Source organism: Pecten maximus, chromosome 16 (genome assembly GCF_902652985.1).
Source record: "Pecten maximus chromosome 16, xPecMax1.1, whole genome shotgun sequence".
Classification (NCBI taxonomy): domain Eukaryota; kingdom Metazoa; phylum Mollusca; class Bivalvia; order Pectinida; family Pectinidae; genus Pecten; species Pecten maximus.
In genome coordinates, this window is record NC_047030.1 from 20,696,581 (window position 1) to 20,718,292 (window position 21,712).

Below are 21,712 nucleotides of genomic sequence, written 5' to 3' on the forward strand. Positions count from 1 at the left end.
TCGTATTTGCATTGTTTTACGGCCAATCTATATATAGAGGACACGAAATACGTCACAGGAAAACATACTGCAAAGATTTATATTGCGGGGATTAAGCCTAATTATATAGTAAATTATTAAACGTAACATGAACTCCCAAGAGTAAATCTAAAATATGTATATCTTACCCTTCAAAACCACACAACGATTTATTTCAAGCATGTTAAATAAAGCCAGTTTGTTGTCGTGTTAGGATATATGTTCTGTTTACTTCAGTTGTGGAATTAATGAAACGTGGATATTGAAGAAAACCCAGACCTTGGGATCAATCATGATATCATCCGCCCGTGAAAAACGGCTCTTCTACTAAAGCCTTATTTTCAACTCTGTACACAAACATACTTTACTCCATAACAAAGAAGCGCCTTTGTCTGTTTGTTTGTTTGTTTGGTGTTTTTTTTTTATGAGAGCTTCAATCAATATGTACTATGGTCATTTGTAATTGTTAAAATAAATTGTTAATTTGATACAGAAAACATCCCCTTAATCAGAATTCCACCTCCAGCTCGGAATATTATTATATATGCCAAGGCCAATATCTAATGGACCACGAAATAACCTATCAATGCCCCTTTAATGCAATCATACAGGAGCATGTCAGTGTTTCAATTACAGTAAAGATACTATGTCATGAGATGAACTAAGGTTGGAATTGGACATGGACCTTGAAGACGAGAGTTATCAGACAGTATATAGGTCTCTAACTTGTCTACACCCTAGGCCCAAATGTCAATACGCATTTCTGCTAATATACGGAGACGAGCGGGTTTTATAATTTCTTTTCGGGAGAGCCAGTTAACTTGATACTTACGTCGCGTGATTTGAAACTAATGCATTAACATTTTATGTTGTTACCAGTTTCTCTGTGAAAATGTTAATTAAGTATTTTTGACTGTTCACGTGAACATTACTAGAAATCGTGAAAAATCCTAATGTGCACAAGCATTCAAATAATTATGATAAAGCGTCTTCCTTATCGCTTTGCCGAAGGCTGCTACAGGACGGTTTGGGGAAATATCAGCCGAGGGTAACAAAGCATTTATCAGTCAACACGCCCGGGGAAACAGTTAATCGGGTTTGCCCCAACTCCTCGGTAAGATTTTTGACTGGAAAAATAAGGCATGAAACAACTGTATACCGACTGGCAGATTGTTCAAAAGACAAACAAGTTAATACAACCTTTAAATATGGATCTAGTTAAGATTACTATAAGAGGAATGAGGAATGCTGGATATATAGAACCATAGTTGTTTCGTCCTTCCAGAACTCGTCAGTTTCCTAATGCCAATAGCATATTTGAGGAAATCCGGAAGGGAAGTTTTTGCAATAAAAATGGAAAACAGAGCCTGAGCAGACGATAAAATACAAAGACATGCGCCTTTATGTATTTTTTTTTGGGGGGGGGGGGGGGGGATCTTGATTTTTTTTTTTTAAATGATAGACTAGTATATGTGGAACTTCGAAAACAAACACAAGAGCTACGAAGTTTAAATGTCACAGTAATTCCCGTTTACATATACTCACAAAAGACAATTTGAATTTTGGGACAATTCAAATGGTACAAGTGAACCCAGATGTGTTCCGGAAGGGTCCTTCGTTACATTTATTCGTCGTCTCAAATCAGATCTAACACATTGAATACAGACATATATCTGTCATGTTATCATATGGGAAATGAGTTGCTGGTAAAACAACCAATTCTCTGAAACCACTCATGATAGGTGTTAAACATTAGATATTTGTTTCTTGTGGTTGCTGTGACATCATACACAAGTGACGCTTTCCTGGCGATAATATCTGAAAAGCCAAAAGAAAATGACGCTTTGTACTTTCTAGATTCCTGCGAGAAATCATAATAGGACCGATTATCTTAACTGGTGCCTTGTAGCAGAGATAGATTATTATCAAAATTATGCTTATTAGCTGTGGAACTTCTTTTCCAAGAACACGCTTTACAAAGAAAATTAGAGAGCGCTTCACAAACAGCCTTCTGCACGGCAATAAGGAAGATACAAGCAACGTTTTGCATTGCACAGCTACAACAATATGCGTCGACTACTTACTACGTCCTATTTGTCCGGTGTACGCATGGACAAATATTCTATGAAATAGATTACTGAACTTTGACGACTGACATTCTCCTAAAGTAGGTCAGATTATGTTGTGTACATCTGATCCTTGTTATTTTGAATTTGCGAACTTGAACTTTTGACCTTGAACAGGTGACCTGGACAAAATGGTCATTGTGATGTGAAGGTTAAATAAATCCTTAGGACCTTCGAATTGATCTTGAATCCCTGTACTTAAACGGTTGCCATTGAACCCGTGTCGTTTGACTGTCCATGTGTCGTTGAACTGCGCCTGTGAGGGCTAGCCAAATATTTCATCGACAGCCTGATGTCTTGACCAAAACACGCCCCAAACAATGATATGATTTGTCAATAGAATATAATGTGCATGTAATTATGTTTTTTTTCTGTTGGACGATAGCTACTTCTATTGTGGTACATAAAGCGCTTTGGTGTGGTGAAGAGACGTCCTTACCTTTTTTGTTAATTAGTGTCATACGCGTACCCTGATACTATTGCCTTTTATCAGCAATCTGTTTATTATTATTTTTTTCCTGTTTCATATATTAATAATTCATTTTTCTTTGTTTTCATGGTAAATACTCAAATCTGATTGGTCGAAAAATTCTTTTCATTCTTCTATGAAAGAAATTCCGAGAATGGCGCGAAAAATGTGACGTCACAATACGACAATTGACGTTGCGTATTGATTTGAGAAAAAGAATCCCATTTAAACCCGTAAAATTGTACATAAAACATGTTTTAAAATCGAAAATAATTTTCAAAAATTAATTATAAGCGTTGATGTCAATTAATTTTTAGTTTCATCGGGGTATGAAACAAATTTTGTTTGCAAACTTCTGTAAGAATCCGCTACGCGGATTCATACAGTTTGCAAACAAAATTTGTTTCATACCCCGATGAAACAAAAAAAAAATGACATCCATGCTTAATTCTTTTCATTTTGATATTTCTTCTGTTTGGTTTTCTTCTGAAATACTGGATTGCCTGTGTTCTATAGATACTGAAAGAAATACGCCAATTAAGCGCAATAAATTGAAAAGTTCCCGTCGACATGAGCTTTATGATATCATTGAACCTGTGGACCGATTCCGTCCCCCCTGGACAGTCGTTCTATTTGTATGAGCTTGAACTCTACAAGATAATTCGCCGTAAACAAACACTTCTATATTTGACCATTTGACTAAGATGACTAGGTAAACAGTCTTCCTAGCAATAAAACCCTATGACCAAACAGTATTGTCTCCTTCAAGTCTCCTGACAGCATTATACATATTGAACAGTCCAGAACGCTATGGCGCTGCCATTTCGATCATGCCGTGGTCAGGTCAATCATAGCCGCGATTATTGCTCCAAATAAGTCAATCAAAGACAGTCAGACGTCAGCCGGACACAATTCCTAATTACTCTGTCAACGTCTTATGAATGTAATCATACAGGTCGACACCATAGGGTTACTGTATGTCAGGGTACATAACTAGTCTGTTATACAGGTCTACACCATAGGCTTACTGTATGTCAGGGTACACAACTAGTCAGTTATACAGGTCGACACCATAGGGTTACTGTATGTCAGGGTACACAACTAGTCCGTTATACAGGTCGACACCATAGGCTTACTGTATGTCAGGGTACACAACTAGTCAGTTATACAGGTCTACACCATAGGGTTACTGTATGTCAGGGTACATAACTAGTCAGTTCCGTATCGGTATATAACGAAGAGCTGTTGTGCCGATGTGCCCACGACAGCTTTAGTAAATAGCACTGTCTATAGCTCTCCAATTGGACCCAACCTTATCTGACCTTATGTGTTGATAGGACGTTTACATCACCGAACTAGAACAATGAAATTTCAACTGGAAACCGTCCTTGAATTATTAAAATTGATATCATGTTTGTTTTTTTTATGTAAAGAATAACTAAAGCAGTAAAAGCAGATCAATTTAAATGGAACAAAAAATCAAGTCAACAATACAATGTGTGTTGTTTTGGTTTTCACTGTACATCTGAAATATTTATAAAGTTATTGATAGGAAATCTTACTACTTCCAATAACACTGCATGCCATATACAATTTCAGTTTATCGTTTAGAGATTGTTATTCTATAGCGTAAAATCAGAATAGTGTTAATAACGACATAATCCCATGACGCCAGATAGAATTGACACCGGCCTCAGTAGTATATCAAAATAACGCCAATCACAGTATAACAAACACAACATTCTCGATAACATGGCGGCGGTATCATATAGACAACACATCACGTATACTGTGTATAAGATTTCACGCCGCTTTAATCAATAATATAGTGCCCAAATTTAAATTCGAGCCAAGTAGAGAAATCAATAACAGCATGGCGATTATCCCATCTTATTATATATTCTAGTTTTGAATTTCATCATACTGCCAAAACTGTCGACAATACATATAATGCAAATTAGCCTTAAAAGAATAATAAACATTCCATTAATATTTATCGGTGAACATCCGGCAGTTTGAATGATTAGTAAGAGGAAAACGGACGTGAGTGACAAAGTAATCCTCTGGAGAATGTGCATGTCAGCACGTGTAAATCACAAGTGTCATCAATTGAAGAGTTCTGACTGTATGTTTTGAAGTCAAACATGCAACTGTTCTTTCATCGTTGCCTTTGTAGTAAACAATTTTGTGACCAGGCTGTGGAGGCGAATGCAGCGAAAATTAAGGTCAAATAGATAAATGTGGAAAAGTTTTATTGTAAACATCTAATAATTTTTTGCAGATACACAAAAAACAAAACTCTAATTAAATAAAGTTCACAAACAAAAAACAGCGCCGGATGAAAATATTTCAATCCATTTTTTATGCCTGAAGGCTGAGACATAAATCCCTAAAACATGAGAAGTAGTAGCTTATTGCAGAAACACGGTATGGCGGTATCATTAAATTCGGTTTTGTTGTTGATTTGGGAGTCCTCCAGGAACACCTCTAACAGACTTTCCCGACTTTCAGGACACCTCTCTCTGACTTTCAACGGCTTCAAAGGCAATCCTGCCATATCAACCACTCATTTCACTAACTTCAAAGTGACATGTGCCGTATCAACCACTCATTTCACTAACTTCAAAGTGACGTGTAGGCCGTCAACCGTTTGTGGTGCGATATTCGGAAGGAAATTTAAACGACGCTCGGGACTTCGTGTAAAAGGATAAAATCACCTTGTAGAAACATCAATCGTGGTCTTTGGTTTCGCAGTCTTGTATTACTGATGTATCTGCCAGCGTTTCACTAAATGAACAATTTTGATACCAACATCACCCCTTAACTTTGACACGGATATAAATCGCTCTAGCAGTCTCGGCGTGCACAGGCATTAATACCCGAGAAAAACTTGAAACCCGAAGGCCATTTACATGATCGGATAGTTGATCTAATGATTTTTCACGCTTTATGGGTACTTTCAACAGCAATCGTCTTGGTGAAATGTGGTGAAAAGCAACTGTCATTCACGGAACTACCACCTAGCCCCGTGAGATATGGGAACAAGCTTTATGGATTTCAAAACATTTAGATCATGTCAACAAGATAACAAAACCATAATTCTAGCTCAAAATCGAAAAAAAAAACTAAAAGATAAACTTTCATTGATATCCATACATAAATGCATGGAAAATAACAGCCAGGGTTCGCACTCATAAAAACCTACTCACGCTCAATTCTGTGCTCCAGTGAGAACGTACTCAAACAAAAACCGCATTCGTCAAACTTTCTGAGAAGATTCTCTGCTGAGTACAGTAACTAGGTGAGCTCTCTAATGTCTGGAGTTTCGTTTTGTGTATCTTGTGCAGCTGTCATCAAAGCATAAAGTACTAAATACCGTAGAGAAATTGAGGAACCTGTCCTGCAGCTGACCGTAAAGAAAAAAAAACCTGCATGGACTGTTTTGGAAGAAGCCTCACTGATCCAAGCAGTGCATTCCAACGCTACTCTACTGTTTGGACCAATGTCCGTGGATTGCGTTCACAAAAAATTAAGAAAAAAAGGAAAGGAAAAAAACAGGGGCCAGAATCACAAACAATACTGAATTCGTAGAAAAAACCAATAAAAAAAGGCAGTAATCAGCATATTGTAGGTGTTTTGAATGGTTAGCATTTTCTGCTTCATCAAGTACACCCGCCAATATAACTATATTAGTACCACCCTTCACCCTGACACTATCTGCAAGAAATATCATGATTGTATCAATCAGAGTGGTCAGGTAATTAATGAGAGCCATTTATATAGAGTAGATAATAACATTGAGGGCATACAAAGATGGTTCGTTTTTCTATCAAGGGAAGCTTTTGATTAATCCTAGAAGTGTGAAGTTCGAGTGGCGAATGTCCAGCATTGTGGCTGGAGATGATTTGATACGTTTGATACGCTATATGTACGACCCCGACAGATACAATCAAGGCAATTGTTTTCTCTGTAACCAGCGATCAGATAAAAATTAATGATTTTATTGCGATCTATATTAAGCGGTATCTGACAGCTTGATAACACACGTATCGGTTATTCAATGAAGGTGAATACCCAGCTCGAGTCTCACTTGTACCTAATACTTATTTACTATTTTGATTGGTAATAGCCAAACAGGACAAGCGCCCACTAATAAAAAGATGATTTCGAGTACGCAAAAACTTCAGTTATTGGATTGTCATGGTATGGCAGTTTATTTGCTCCGAATTGAAATATAAACTTTTAAGAAAAGTGGTATGAACTTTGTCCCAAAATCATATTGTATCTGTCAATATGTCAAACGTCCACTGCTGAAGTCAGAAAACAACTTGGTCATGATATACTGTGGTAAACACGCATGCGCAAGGGATATGGGTGTTTCTAGTGTAAAGCAAAACTGTGAATAACGCATTTGTCGGATTAGCTTACGGATTAGGATATGGATTAGGATAAGCATTAGGATATTTGTGTACTGATCGGAGATAATATTACACAGAAGCGATAAGTCAGCTGCACACTAAGGTCAATTATTTTTAAATAAATGTCAACTTGGTTTCTCAGAGAGTAGTACTGGACAACACAGAGATAACTAACTCTGGACCATGTCGCCGACCTAACAAAATCTCAACTTTAATACCTATCTAACAAACTCTTGACCCTACAACCGACCTAACAAACTCTAGACATTAATACCTACCTATCTAGCCCTCAAAACTATCGCCGACCTAACAAACTCTCGATATGAATACCGACCTAACGAACTCTCGACCCTAACGCCGAACTTACGAACTCTCGATATGAATACCGACCTATCTAACCTTCGACCCTATTGCCGACCTAACAAACTCTTGACATTAATACCGACCTAACAAACTCTAGACATTAATACCTACCTATCTAGCCCTCAAAACTATCGCCGACCTAACAATCTCTCGATATGAATACCGACCTAACGAACTCTCGACCCTAACGCCGAACTTACGAACTCTCGATATGAATACCGACCTATCTAACCTTCGACCCTATCGCCGACCTAACAAACTCTTGACATTAATACCGACCTAACAAACTCTAGACATTAATACCTACCTATCTAGCCCTCAAAACTATCGCCGACCTAACAATCTCTCGATATGAATACCGACCTAACGAACTCTCGACCCTAACGCCGAACTTACGAACTCTCGATATGAATACCGACCTATCTAACCTTCGACCCTATCGCCGACCTAACAAACTCTTGACATTAATACCGACCTAACAAACTCTCGATATTAATACCGACCTAACAAACTCTCGACATTAATACCGACCTAACAAACTCTCGACATTAATACCGACCTAACAAACTCTTGACATAAATACCGACCTAACAAACTCTCGATATTAATACCGACCTAACAAACTCTCGACATAAATACCGACCTAACAAACTCTCGATATTAATACCGACCTAACAAACTCTCGACATTAAAACCGACCTAACAAACTCTCGATATTAATACCGACCTAACAAACTCTCGATATTAATACCGACCTAACAAACTCTCGACATAAATACCGACCTAACAAACTCTCGATATTAATACCGACCTAACAAACTCTCGACATTAATACCGACCTAACAAACTCTCGACATTAATACCAACCTAACAAACTCTCGATATTACTACGGACCTAACGAACTCTCGATATTAATACCGACATAACAAACTGTCGACCCTATCGCCGACTTTAAAACTCTCGACATTAATACCGACCTAACAAACTCTCGACATTAATACCGACGTAACAAACTGTCGACCCTATCGCCGACCTAACAAACTCTCGATATTAATACCGACCTAACAAACTCTCGATATTAATACCGACATAACAAACTCTCGATATTAATACCAACCTTACAAACTCTCGACATTACTACGGACCTAACAAACTCTCGACATTAATACCGACCTAACAAACTCTCGATATTAATACCGACCTAACAAACTCTCGACATTAATACCAACCTAACAAACTCTCGATATTACTACGGACCTAACGAACTCTCGATATTAATACCGACATAACAAACTGTCGACCCTATCGCCGACTTTAAAACTCTCGACATTAATACCGACCTAACAAACTCTCGATATTAATACCAACCTTACAAACTCTCGATATTAATACCGACCTAACAAACTCTCGACATTAATACCGACCTAACAAACTCTCGACATTAATACCGACCTAACAAACTCTCGACATTAAAACCGACCTAACAAACTCTCGATATTAATACCGACCTAACAAACTCTCGATATTAATACCAACCTAACAAAACTCTCGATATTAATACCAACCTAACAAACTCTCGATATTAATACCGACCTAACAAACTCTCGACATTAATACCGACCTAACAAACTCTCGATATTAATACCGACCTAACAAACTCTCGATATTAATACCAACCTAACAAACTCTCGACATTAATACCGACCTAACAAACTCTCGACCCTACAACCGACCTAACAAACTCTCGACCCTACAACCGACCTAACAAACTCTCGATATTAATACCGACCTAACAAACTCTCGATATTAATACCGACCTAACAAACTCTCGACATTAATACCGACCTAACAAACTCTCGACATTAATACCGACCTAACAAACTCTCGACATTAATACCGACCTAACAAACTCTCGACATTAATACCAACCTAACAAACTCTCGACATTAATACCGACCTAACAAACTCTCGATATTAATACCGACCTAACAAACTCTCGACATTAATACCGACCTAACAAACTCTCGATATTAATACCGACCTAACAAACTCTCGACATTAATACCGACCTAACAAACTCTCGATATTAATACCGACCTAACAAACTCACGACATTAATACCAACCTAACAAACTCACGACATTAATACCGACCTAACAAACTCTCGATATTAATACCGACCTAACAAACTCGACATTAATACCAACCTAACAAACTCTCGATATTAATACCAACCCAACTAACTCTCGACATTAATACCGACCTAACAAACTCTCGACATTAATACCGACCTAACGAACTCTCGACATAAATACCGACCTAACAAACTCGACATTAATACCGACCTAACAAACTCTCGACATTAATACCGACCTAACAAACTCTCGATATTAATACCGACCTAACAAACTCTCGATATTAATACCAACCTAACAAACTCTCGACATTAATACCGACCTAACAAACTCTCGACCCTACAACCGACCTAACAAACTCTCGATATTAATACCGACCTAACAAACTCTCGATATTAATACCGACCTAACAAACTCTCGACATTAATACCGACCTAACAAACTCTCGACATTAATACCGACCTAACAAACTCTCGACATTAATACCGACCTAACAAACTCTCGACATTAATACCAACCTAACAAACTCTCGACATTAATACCGACCTAACAAACTCTCGATATTAATACCGACCTAACAAACTCTCGACATTAATACCGACCTAACAAACTCTCGATATTAATACCGACCTAACAAACTCTCGACATTAATACCGACCTAGACTCTCGATATTAATACCGACCTAACAAACTCACGACATTAATACCAACCTAACAAACTCACGACATTAATACCGACCTAACAAACTCTCGATATTAATACCGACCTAACAAACTCGACATTAATACCAACCTAACAAACTCTCGATATTAATACCAACCCAACTAACTCTCGACATTAATACCGACCTAACAAACTCTCGACATTAATACCGACCTAACAAACTCTCGACATTAATACCGACCTAACAAACTCTCGACATTAATACCTACCTATCTAGCCCTCCAAACTATCGCCGACCTAACAAACTCTCGACATTAATACCGACCTAACAAACTCTCGACATTAATACCGACCTAACAAACTCTTGACATTAATACCGACCTAACAAACTCTCGACATTAATACCGACCTAACAAACTCTCGACATTAATACCTACCTAACAAACTCTCGACATTAATACCAACCTAACAAACTCTCGACATTAATACCAACCTAACAAACTCTCGACATTAATACCTACCTATCTAGCCCTCCAAACTATCGCAGACCTAACAAACTCTCGACATTAATACCGACCTAACAAACTCTCGACATTAATACCGACCTAACAAACTCTCGACATTAATACCGACCTAACAAACTCTCGACATTAATACCGACCTAACAAACTCTCGACATTAATACCAACCTAACAAACTCTCGATATTAATACCAACCTAACAAACTCTCGATATTAAAACCGACCTAACAAACTCTCGATATTAATACCGACCTAACAAACTCTCGATATTAATACCGACCTAACAAACTCTCGATATCAATACCGACCTAACAAACTCGACATTAATACCGACCTAACAAACTCTCGACATTAATACCGACCTAACAAACTCTCGATATTAAAACCGACCTAACAAACTCTCGATATTAATACCGACCTAACAAACTCTCGATATTAATACCGACCTAACAAACTCTCGATATCAATACCGACCTAACAAACTCGACATTAATACCAACCTAACAAACTCTCGATATTAATACCGACCTAACAAACTCACGACATTAATACCGACCTAACAAACTCTCGACATAAATACCAACCTAACAAACTCTCGACAAAAATACCAACAATTCAAACTCTCGATATTAATACCGACCTAACAAACTCTCGATATTAATACCAACCTAACAAACTCTCGACATTAATACCAACCTAACAAACTCTCGACAAAAATACCAACAATTCAAACTCTCGACATTAATACCGACCTAACAAACTCTCGATATTAATACCGACCTAACAAACTCTCGACATTAATACCGACCTAACAAACTCTCGATATTAATACCGACCTAACAGACTCTCGACATTAATACCAACCTAACAAACTCTCGACATTAATGCCGACCTAACAAACTCTCGACATTAATACCGACCTAAAAAACTCTCGACATTAATACCAACTTAACTAACTCTCGACATTAATACCGACCTAACAAACTCTCGACATTAATACCGACCTAACAAACTCTCAACATTAATACCGACCTAACAAACTCTCGATATTAATACCAACCCAACAAACTCTCGATATTAATACCGACCTATCAAACTCTCGACATTAATACCGACCTAACAAACTCTCGACATTAATACCGACCTAACAAACTCTCGACATTAATACCGACCTAACAAACTCTCGACATTAATACCTACCTATCTAGCCCTCCGAACTATCGCCGACCTAACAAACTCTCGACATTAATACCGACCTAACAAACTCTCGACATTAATACCGACCTAACAAACTCTTGACATTAATACCGACCTAACAAACTCTCGACATTAATACCGACCTAACAAACTCTCGACATTAATACCTACCTATCTAGCCCTCCAAACTATCGCCGACCTAACAAACTCTCGACATTAATACCGACCTAACAAACTCTCGACATTAATACCGACCTAACAAACTCTCGATATTAATACCGACCTAACAAACTCTCGACATTAATACCAACCTAACAAACTCTCGATATTAATACCGACCTAACAAACTCTCGACATTAATACCGATCTAACAAACTCTCGATATTAATACCGACCTAACAAACTCTCGACATAAATACCGACCTAACAAACTCTCGATATTAATACCGACCTAACAAACTCTCGACATTAATACCGACCTAACAAACTCTCGACATTAATACCGACCTAACAAACTCTCGACATAAATACCGACATAACAAACTCTCGATATTAATACCGACCTAACAAACTCTCGATATTAATACCGACATAACAAACTCTCGATATTAATACCGACCTAACAAACTCTCGACATTAATACCGACCTAACAAACTCTCGACATTAATACCGACCTAACAAACTCTCGACATAAATACCGACCTAACGAACTCTCGACCCTAACGCCGAACTTACGAACTCTTGATATGAATACCGACCTATCTAACCTTCGACCCTATCGCCGACCTAACAAACTCTCGACATTAATACCGACCTAACGAACTCTCGACATTAATACCGACCTAACGAACTCTCGACATTAATACCGACCTAACGAACTCTCGATATTAATACCGACCTAACAAACTCTCGATATTAATACCGACCTAACAAACTCTCGACATAAATACCGACCTAACAAACTCTCGACATTAATACCGACCTAACAAACTCTCGACATTAATAACGACCTAACGAACTCTCGACATTAATACCGACCTAACGAACTCTCGACATTAATACCGACCTAACAAACTCTCGACATTAATACCAACCTAACAAACTCTCGACATTAATACCAACCTATCTAACCTTCGACCCTATCGCCGACCTAACGAACTCTCGACATTAATACCGACCTAACGAACTCTCGACATTAATACCGACCTAACAAACTCTCGACATAAATACCGACCTAACAAACTCTCGATATTAATACCGACCTAACAAACTCTCGACATTAATACCGACCTAACAAATTCTCGATATTAATACCGACCTAACAAACTCTCGACATTAATACCGACCTAACAAACTCTCGACATTAATACCGACCTAACAAACTCTCGACATAAATACCGACCTAACAAACTCTCGACATTAATACCGACATAACAAACTCTCGACATTAATACCGACCTAACAAACTCTCGACATTAATACCAACCTAACAAACTCTCGACATTAATACCGACCTAACAAACTCACGACATTAATACCAACCTAACAAACTCACGACATTAATACCGACCTAACAAACTCTTGACATTAATACCGACCTAACAAACTCTCGACATTAATACCGACCTAACAAACTCTCGACATTAATACCGACCTAACAAACTCTCGACATTAATACCGACCTAACAAACTCTCGACATTAATACCAACCTAACAAACTCTCGACATTAATACCGACCTAACAAACTCTCGACATTAATACCGACCTAACAAACTCTCGACATTAATACCGACCTAACAAACTCTCGATATTAATACCGAACTAACAAACTCTCGATATTAATACCGACCTAACAAACTCTCGATATTAATACCGACCTAACAAACTCTCGACATCAATACCGACCTTCCTAATAAAAACACTCGACCCTATCGCCGACCTAACCACCAACTCCATTGACTATAAGTCTGACCTAACGCATATCAATATATAATGGTATCTCTAATTGAACTTAACATTGGTATACGTATGACCATTTCTACCAAACAGTTATAAAGAATTGCGTCGAGCAGTGTCGATAACATCAAAACATGTACCATATCTCAGACACTTGGATGCCGCTGTTTTAATGGGGCATGTTTAAATTTTACACCTAGTTGATCACCCCGTAACGGTCTTTACTGGGATACAATAATCACTTAACTGCTGCTCACACATAAAACTGTCAGCATCTCCGTCATCTTGTACGCGAGGAAAAATCCGACATGAGAATATGAAAATTGGGGTTCCTGAGATTCTGGCAAGTACGTTAGGTAGCTGATACAGAGTTTGCCATATCACATTAGCTTTGCGGTGGGCGTTTCTATCGCCACTGTGTAAGCTTCTCCAGTTTCCTGTAGAATAAAGAAATCACTCATCAAGTATATATACTCCGATTAATATATGTTTAAAACGCTCCTACATAAACGCCTCTCATTTATACCTTGGCGTCCTACAACCAGGGTACAACTTGCCTGGAGCTTTCTCATGTAACAAATAAGTACCGAATTTTCGATGCACTTTGTTGCCGCGTATGCTACATCAAGCGTTGTTATCACTCAGACTTTACCAAACGCTTTCGTGAATTAGATGCACTCAATAGCAGCAGACATATACGTCTTCTTCACTTAGACTTTATAAAGCGCTGTCGTCACTTATCGTTTACAAAACGATGGCATCGCTTACACTGTAAAAGCTCTGTAGGCACTTAGACTTTACAAAGCGCTGTCATCACTTAGACTTTACAAAGCGCTGTCGTCACTTAGACTTTACAAACCGCTGTCATCACTTAGACTTTACAAAGCGCTATCGTCACTTAGACTTTACAAAGCGCTGTCGTCACTTAGACTTTACAAAGCGCTGTCGTCACTTAGACTTTACAAAGCGCTGTCGTCACTTAGACTTTACAAAGCGCTGTCGTCACTTAGACTTTACAAAGCGCTGTCGTCACTTAGACTTTACAAAGCGCTGACGTCACTTAGACTTTACAAAGCGCTGTCGTCACTTAGACTTTACAAAGCGCTGTCGTCACTTAGACTTTACAAAGCGCTGTCATCGCTTACACTGTAAAAGTGCTATCGTCAGTTAGACTTTACAAAGCGCTGACGTCACTTAGACTTTACAAAGCGCTGTCGTCACTTAGACTTTACAAAGCGCTGTCGTCACTTAGACTTTACAAAGCGCTGTCGTCACTTAGACTTTACAAAGCGCTGTCGTCACTTAGACTTTACAAAGCGCTGTCATCGCTTACACTGTAAAAGTGCTATCGTCAGTTAGACTTTACAAAGCGCTGTCGTCACTTAGACTTTACAAAGCGCTGTCGTCACTTAGACTTTACAAAGCGCTGTCGTCACTTAGACTTTTCCACCCAAAGGTTTTTTTTTCCCCGGGAAAGAAAAAATCAAAAAAAACCCCCAATTTGACCAAAAACCCCAGAAAAAAGGGGTTTCCCTGGTTTAAAGGGCTTTTTAAATTTACAAAAGGCGGTGGGCTTTGGGGCCAAATTTTACTTTTTTCAAATAAAAACTTAACTTTCCCGTTATTAGAAAAAACCCCTAAAATTTTAAAAGGGGTCATCCTTTTCCTTGTAAAAAATTTATCCTTTCCCGGGTTGGCTTTAAAACGTGAATTTCTTTCCAAAATTTTCGTAAATTAAAAACCTTGAAAACCCAAACGTTTTTTCCTTTAACTTTTAAAAACCGGGCGCCCTTCTTTAAAAAACGGGCTCCTTCATGTAAAAAGCCTGTAGTTGTTTCCCGCGTGCTCACTTAGACTTTAAAAAGCGTGTGTCATTTTAAACTTTACAAACGTTCTCACTTGGGGACTTTAAAAGGCTTCGCATTTAAACTTTACAAAAGCGTTTGCGTTTTTAGCTTTAAAAAAGCGTTTTTTGTTTTTAAAAGGGTTATTAGTTTTAAAAGTTGGTTTTGGGGGGGCTTTACGCTTCGACTTAGTTTTAAAGGTGCCATTAAATTTTACAAACCTTTGGTTTGTTTTTCAAATTGGTCATGATTTTTAAAAAGGGGGTTTTTAAATTTTTTTAAAAAGGGGTTAATTTTCCCAAGCGCACGCCTTGATTACGGGGCGCATTTTAAAAGGTTGTAAATTGACAAAAACCCTTCTTTAATTTTAAAAGGTTTCGAATTAACTTTAAAACTTATGTTAAAAAGGGGTTGATTAGCTTTTAAAAGTTCGCATAAAAAGGTTTTATTAATTTAAACGCGGTTTTGGATTTGGTGTTTCGTTGGGCTATTATTAAAGAAAAAAAACGTCTAGGGGGACAAAGGGTTTTTAAAAATTTAATTTTTGCCCTTTAGGTTTAGGCTGCCCGGGAAAAAGGGTCGCCCTTTTACCTTAAAAAGTTTGTTTGTGGTTAATGAAATTTAAAAAACCCCAATCCAGTAGGGACCCAACCCCGTTTTACATTGATTAGGGGGCCGCCCATTTAGATGTTCCCTTTTTAAAATAAAATTTTAAAATTTTTTTAAACGAAAATTTTAATTTTTAAAAGGGGGTAAAAAGGGGGATGTTGGCTTAAAAAAAATTTAAATTTTTTTAAAGCCCAAAAAGGGTGGAATTTTTTTTTACAAAAAAAACTACCGAACGCAATTTTTGGGGGAATTTTTTTGGGGGGGGTTAACATAAAAACGTCTATGCTAAAAATTGGGTCCAAAAATGGTTTGGGAAATCACAAACAAATAAAGGGTAATTCCGAAAAAAAGGGGAAAAACAAGGGAAAATTTTAAAAAAATTTCCCCCAACCAAAGGAAAAGGGGAATCCTTTAAATTAAGCTTTTTCCGGGGGAAAAAAATTTTTTTTAAAATTCTTTTTTTAATCTTTGAACCGGGCAATAGTTTTTTTTAAATTAAAGTGGGTTTACTTTTGCCCAAACCGGGGAACAAAATTTCCAGTTTTTTTTATAGTGGGAATTAAAATTTGGGGGAATTTCCCTTTGAAAGGCTTTTAAATTTGGTCCAACTTTTGGGAAGGCGAAAATAAAGGTGAAGAGAAACCGGGGTTTGTGTTAATTCCCCCGCCACCCACACGAACGGGGGAAATTACTTTTTTTTTTAAAACGAAAAGGCTGGTTTAAAGTTAATTCTTGAATAAAATTTCATTTTTAATTCGGAAAAAATGGTGTTTCAAAAAACCACTTTGGGAAGAAAATTAGCCACTGCAATGTTTTGGCTGTTCGTTTTTGGGGTTTTTCCCGACTAAAAATTTTTGGAAGGGGTTTTAATTTAAAATTGAGAAGATCAGGGGTTTGAAAGGCAATGACCCTTAGGTGGGGTTTTTTTTTTTTTTTAAAAAGGGGGAACAAAAAACCTTGCAAAAAACACGCTCAAAAAATATATTGGCAAAAAAATTGTTGTTTAAAAAAAGGGTACCCAAAAGTTTATGGGATGTTTTAGTTTTACCGGCCCAAAAAATAACATTTTTATTTTTTTCAACAAAACAGGGGGAAAGGGCATTCCCTTGGGGTGATGATTAAATTGAAATAAAGGCTAAAAATGCGCAATAATATAAAAAGTGTAAAAGATAATTTAACCCCAAATTTATTTTTTGGGTTTGGGCACCAAAAAACACGGGCAAAAAAAAAAAAGGAGTAAATTTTCCCCAGGGGATCAAACGTTTTCCAACCCCCTTTTACGCTTTGAATTTAAAGTTTTTCAAGGGGTTTAAGCCTTTCAAAAAGGAAAACCCAAAAAAAAGGGGTTCGATAAAAATGAGGCTTTTCCCCCGGTTTTTTTCAAATTTTTTGGGAAGGGGTTTTAAAGTTTTTCAAAGGGGACCGCCTCGGCGTCCCGAATAAAACATTAAGGGGTTGGTTTTTGGGTGGGGTTATTTGTTTAAAATCTCCTTGTGATAGGCCGGAGCTTTTGCCTATTTATAGTGCTACCTCACTGAAGCAAACTGCCGAAGACAACCAGCAGGACACCCCACCCGGTCACATTATACTGACAAAGGGCCAACCAGTCGTCCCACTCCAAACGTGCTGAGCGCTAAGCAGTAGTAGCAACTACCATTTTTAAAGACTCTGGTATGTCTCGGCTAGGGGACACACAGGCGAACGCTAAACTAAAGGCCAAAAATGAGGCAGTGTCAAGGGAGACGTTAGGAAGAAGAAAGTTGTCAAGAAAGAAAAGAAAAGATAAGATCCCAAATTTAGTCGCCTCTTACGATCATGCAATGGAGGCAGCAGGTACAATTCTTACGCCCTACCTATATTGTTCGAAAAACATAATGGTGTGCGATATATATTTGGCCAATGCGAAAACGTGAACGGACAACTTCCTCTATGAGCTGAACCTGTTTACTTACCCTTCCGACCGTCCTCTGTATATGACAAGGGGCGCCAGTCTTTCATTCCTGGAAGTCATTACACAATTGAAGTTACGGAACGTCTTTTTGAACCAAACCGGAACAAGATTTGACAAAGAAATAACACTTACCAGAACGAGGCTTGGTCAGAAGCTTACGTTATAAGAGGCTGGACTTTACATACCAAGACAAATCCAGAAGGCTTTATCGGGAATAGACCTCGTCGGCAACAGACTTAATCAGAAAGACTTTTTTAGAATCACACTTCCTCAGAAACAGCCTTTGTCATAACAAGGCTTTGGCAGTATCAGACGTTCAGAATTAGCCTGTTTCACAACAGGGTTTGTCAGTATCAGACTTCCTCAAAACCAGGCTTTGTCAGAATCGGAGCTTCTAAAAAAAAAACTCCCCTCCCCCTTCCTCCAGAAACATGCTTTATCGCTATCAAACCCCAGATATAGGATTTGATACATTGCTAGGCTTTCATAAATGGGTATTACAACTAACACTTTAAATAAACATTAATGTGCACGAGGACTTACAATGTTAGCTCCTGTCTATTTAGGTAATCAGAAGACCGTAATGTAAATCCATATATGATGTGTATGGATTATTCCCTCAAACATGAGCTTTGTAATAACGTTGTGTGATTTTAGTTTTCAATTCCAGCCTAATTTTGAGGGATAGAAATAGAAACATCTGCCAATTACCTTCAGTGTTGGTCGTAAAAACATAATCTATCTCGTGATAACTAGGTACGGAACGCCTGCGGTAATGTTTACGATAATTACACATGACAAAATATCTGGACGTTACTGTTAGCTGTAATGTGACTGGGATAAACGTTATAGACTGTTGCTGGCTTAAGATGATAACAAGATGTGACATGCTTATCGTTTGTGGTTTTCACAATGACAGGCACTTAAATAGGTATAGAACCGTCAAGTGGTGATGGTATAACTATGTAATTATGTTTATAGACCATTTATTTAATCCATCGATATGGAATTCCAAAACTGAAAAGTCAAGAGCAGACCTAAACCTCGCCAACAGCTATTCTACGAAAACAAAGATGAAAAAGGCAAATATCTGAACGGAGATTGGATTATTGAAACCAGGACCGGAGTTTCTGCAATTCAGTAAGCGAAGCTAATGGAAGCATCCTGGGAGCTATCCATTTGATTAGTACAAATTATAACGTGCAAAGAAGATTTTCAAATTACCCATTAAAGAAATCCTCTGAAGATCTGCAGTTATGTTATTTTACCTATGACTCGGTGCTGGGTTGACGTGTTAGACTGAAGTTTAATTAGATTTAGTGATTCCAGAAACGTCTTACTGGACTGCGCATGTCCGAGGTAGACAAGACGCAATATAGTATCTTCCTCTATTGCTGTTGTCAGAAGTCCCATTGGACCTGTCGTATTAGCTACAACTTCTCACAGTGTCGCGTGTAATCTCACGTGATTAAATAAAGTAGACATTTTAGAGAACGTATATCATATACGAGCTTGTAAGATTTAAGGCAACGAATTCTCATGCGAATAGATTGGATTTATTTATTTTTACTTTTCTGTACTATACACACAACAGTCTGACAGGTATGGCTGTGTTATTGCATAACCGCGTGGCTGTATCCTATAATATATAGCTAATCTAAACATAAAACATTTTTGGAAATTTTTTTGTCGGTAATATATCTATGAATATTTTTGACAGCATAATAAAGCAGGACGTCAAAGTTGTGTACCCATGTGAAGGGTGATCCAGTGAAGAGCCAACACATGGCCTTGTGTGTGACGAAGAGCAAAATGACCACAGGAAACAGACAGGAAGCGTCCGACCGGCTTCCTACAGACAATGTGGTATTGATTTGGGACGAAGGCAGAGAAGCGTTGTTGAAGACAGCGACCTTTAATCTGTAATGTAACAAATGTTATAAGCGCGGTTGTTTTGTTTGGGTTGGATGAATTTTCTTCTCTGGTGACTTGTCCGTTTATAGATATTTAAAATCTGAATTTCAAATTGTAAGTTATTTGCGAAATTGCAATTTTACAGTTATCGCATCTGTCTCAAACGAGTTGTCCTGGCAGTTTTTCTTTTCTTTTGTTTGTTTTAGTTTTGTTTGTTTTTGTTTTCTTTGCTTTTGTTTGGACGGTTTGCGTTCTTTGATACACGACAAAATATAATTTAACAGTGTAATGTCTGAAAATCTTGCATTTGCCTTGAAATTGCAACGTCAGCAGATTGTTACACGTGACTTCATAAATGAGATAAGTTCATATGCTACACACTAAATAGGATTGACCAATCGCTCCAAGAGTGTATGTATTTCGGTCTCCTACATAACACCTCTGTAAACAGCTCGCGACTTTACACCATTCTTGAAAAATGAACTTTCACCACATTATTTCCGTAGATAAAATCAGAATAAAACTTATTATCTAGCATTTGAAACGACGTCTTGGGATTTTGTCAGGAATTTTGTCGGATTCTTTTTTACGGAAATAATTGCGTGGAAACAGTCTCGTATATCTCTGCAGTGTATATATTGCCACATGTTTTACCACATGGTATGATGTTTATAGAATTTAAAATAGTAACGACAGGAATAATTGCATTGGATGCTACAGAAAATGGAATGTAGGACTATGGTTTATTTATATTTCGCCAGACGATTGACGAACAATTCGCCATCTCCTATACAAAATAACTTCAGTTTGCGATTACTTTATGTTGCTATTAGTTACGATCTTCTGGATATTAATCTCAGGTATTCTTTGCCATATTTATGATTTAAACAAAACAATGGCATCATTTTTTATCAATTTTATCAATTATAAATTACAATTCCAAATGGACGCCGCAGGTAGGGCGTAAGAATTGTACCTGCTGCCCCCATTGCATGATCGTAAGAGGCGACTAAATTTGGGATCTTATCTTTTCTCTTCTTTCTTAACAACATTGTTATTCCTAACGTCTCCATTGACACTGCCTCACTTTTGGACATTAGTTGAGCGCTCGCCCCTGTGGGGGAGACTTTGGGTTCTGTCCCCTGGCCGAGACATACCAGAGTCTTTAAAAATGGTAGTTTCTGCTCCTGCTTAGCGCTCAGCATACAAGGAGTGGGACGACTGGTTCGCCCGTTGTCAGTATAATGTGACCGGGTGGGGTGTTCTGCTGGGTGTCTTCGGCAGTATGCTTCAGTGAGGTAGCACTATAAATCGGCAAAAGTTCCGGCCTATCACAAGGAGACTTAACACGAACATACCGCAGCCTCCCAAAACACGCATACGCACTCAACACACGCATGCATATCGCACGCACGGGAGGCCGTCCTTAAATGACCTTAGCTGTTAATAGGACGTTAAACAAAATAAACCAAACCAAACCAAACCATTTTGTTTCGATATAAATACATATGACCTCGATGTCAT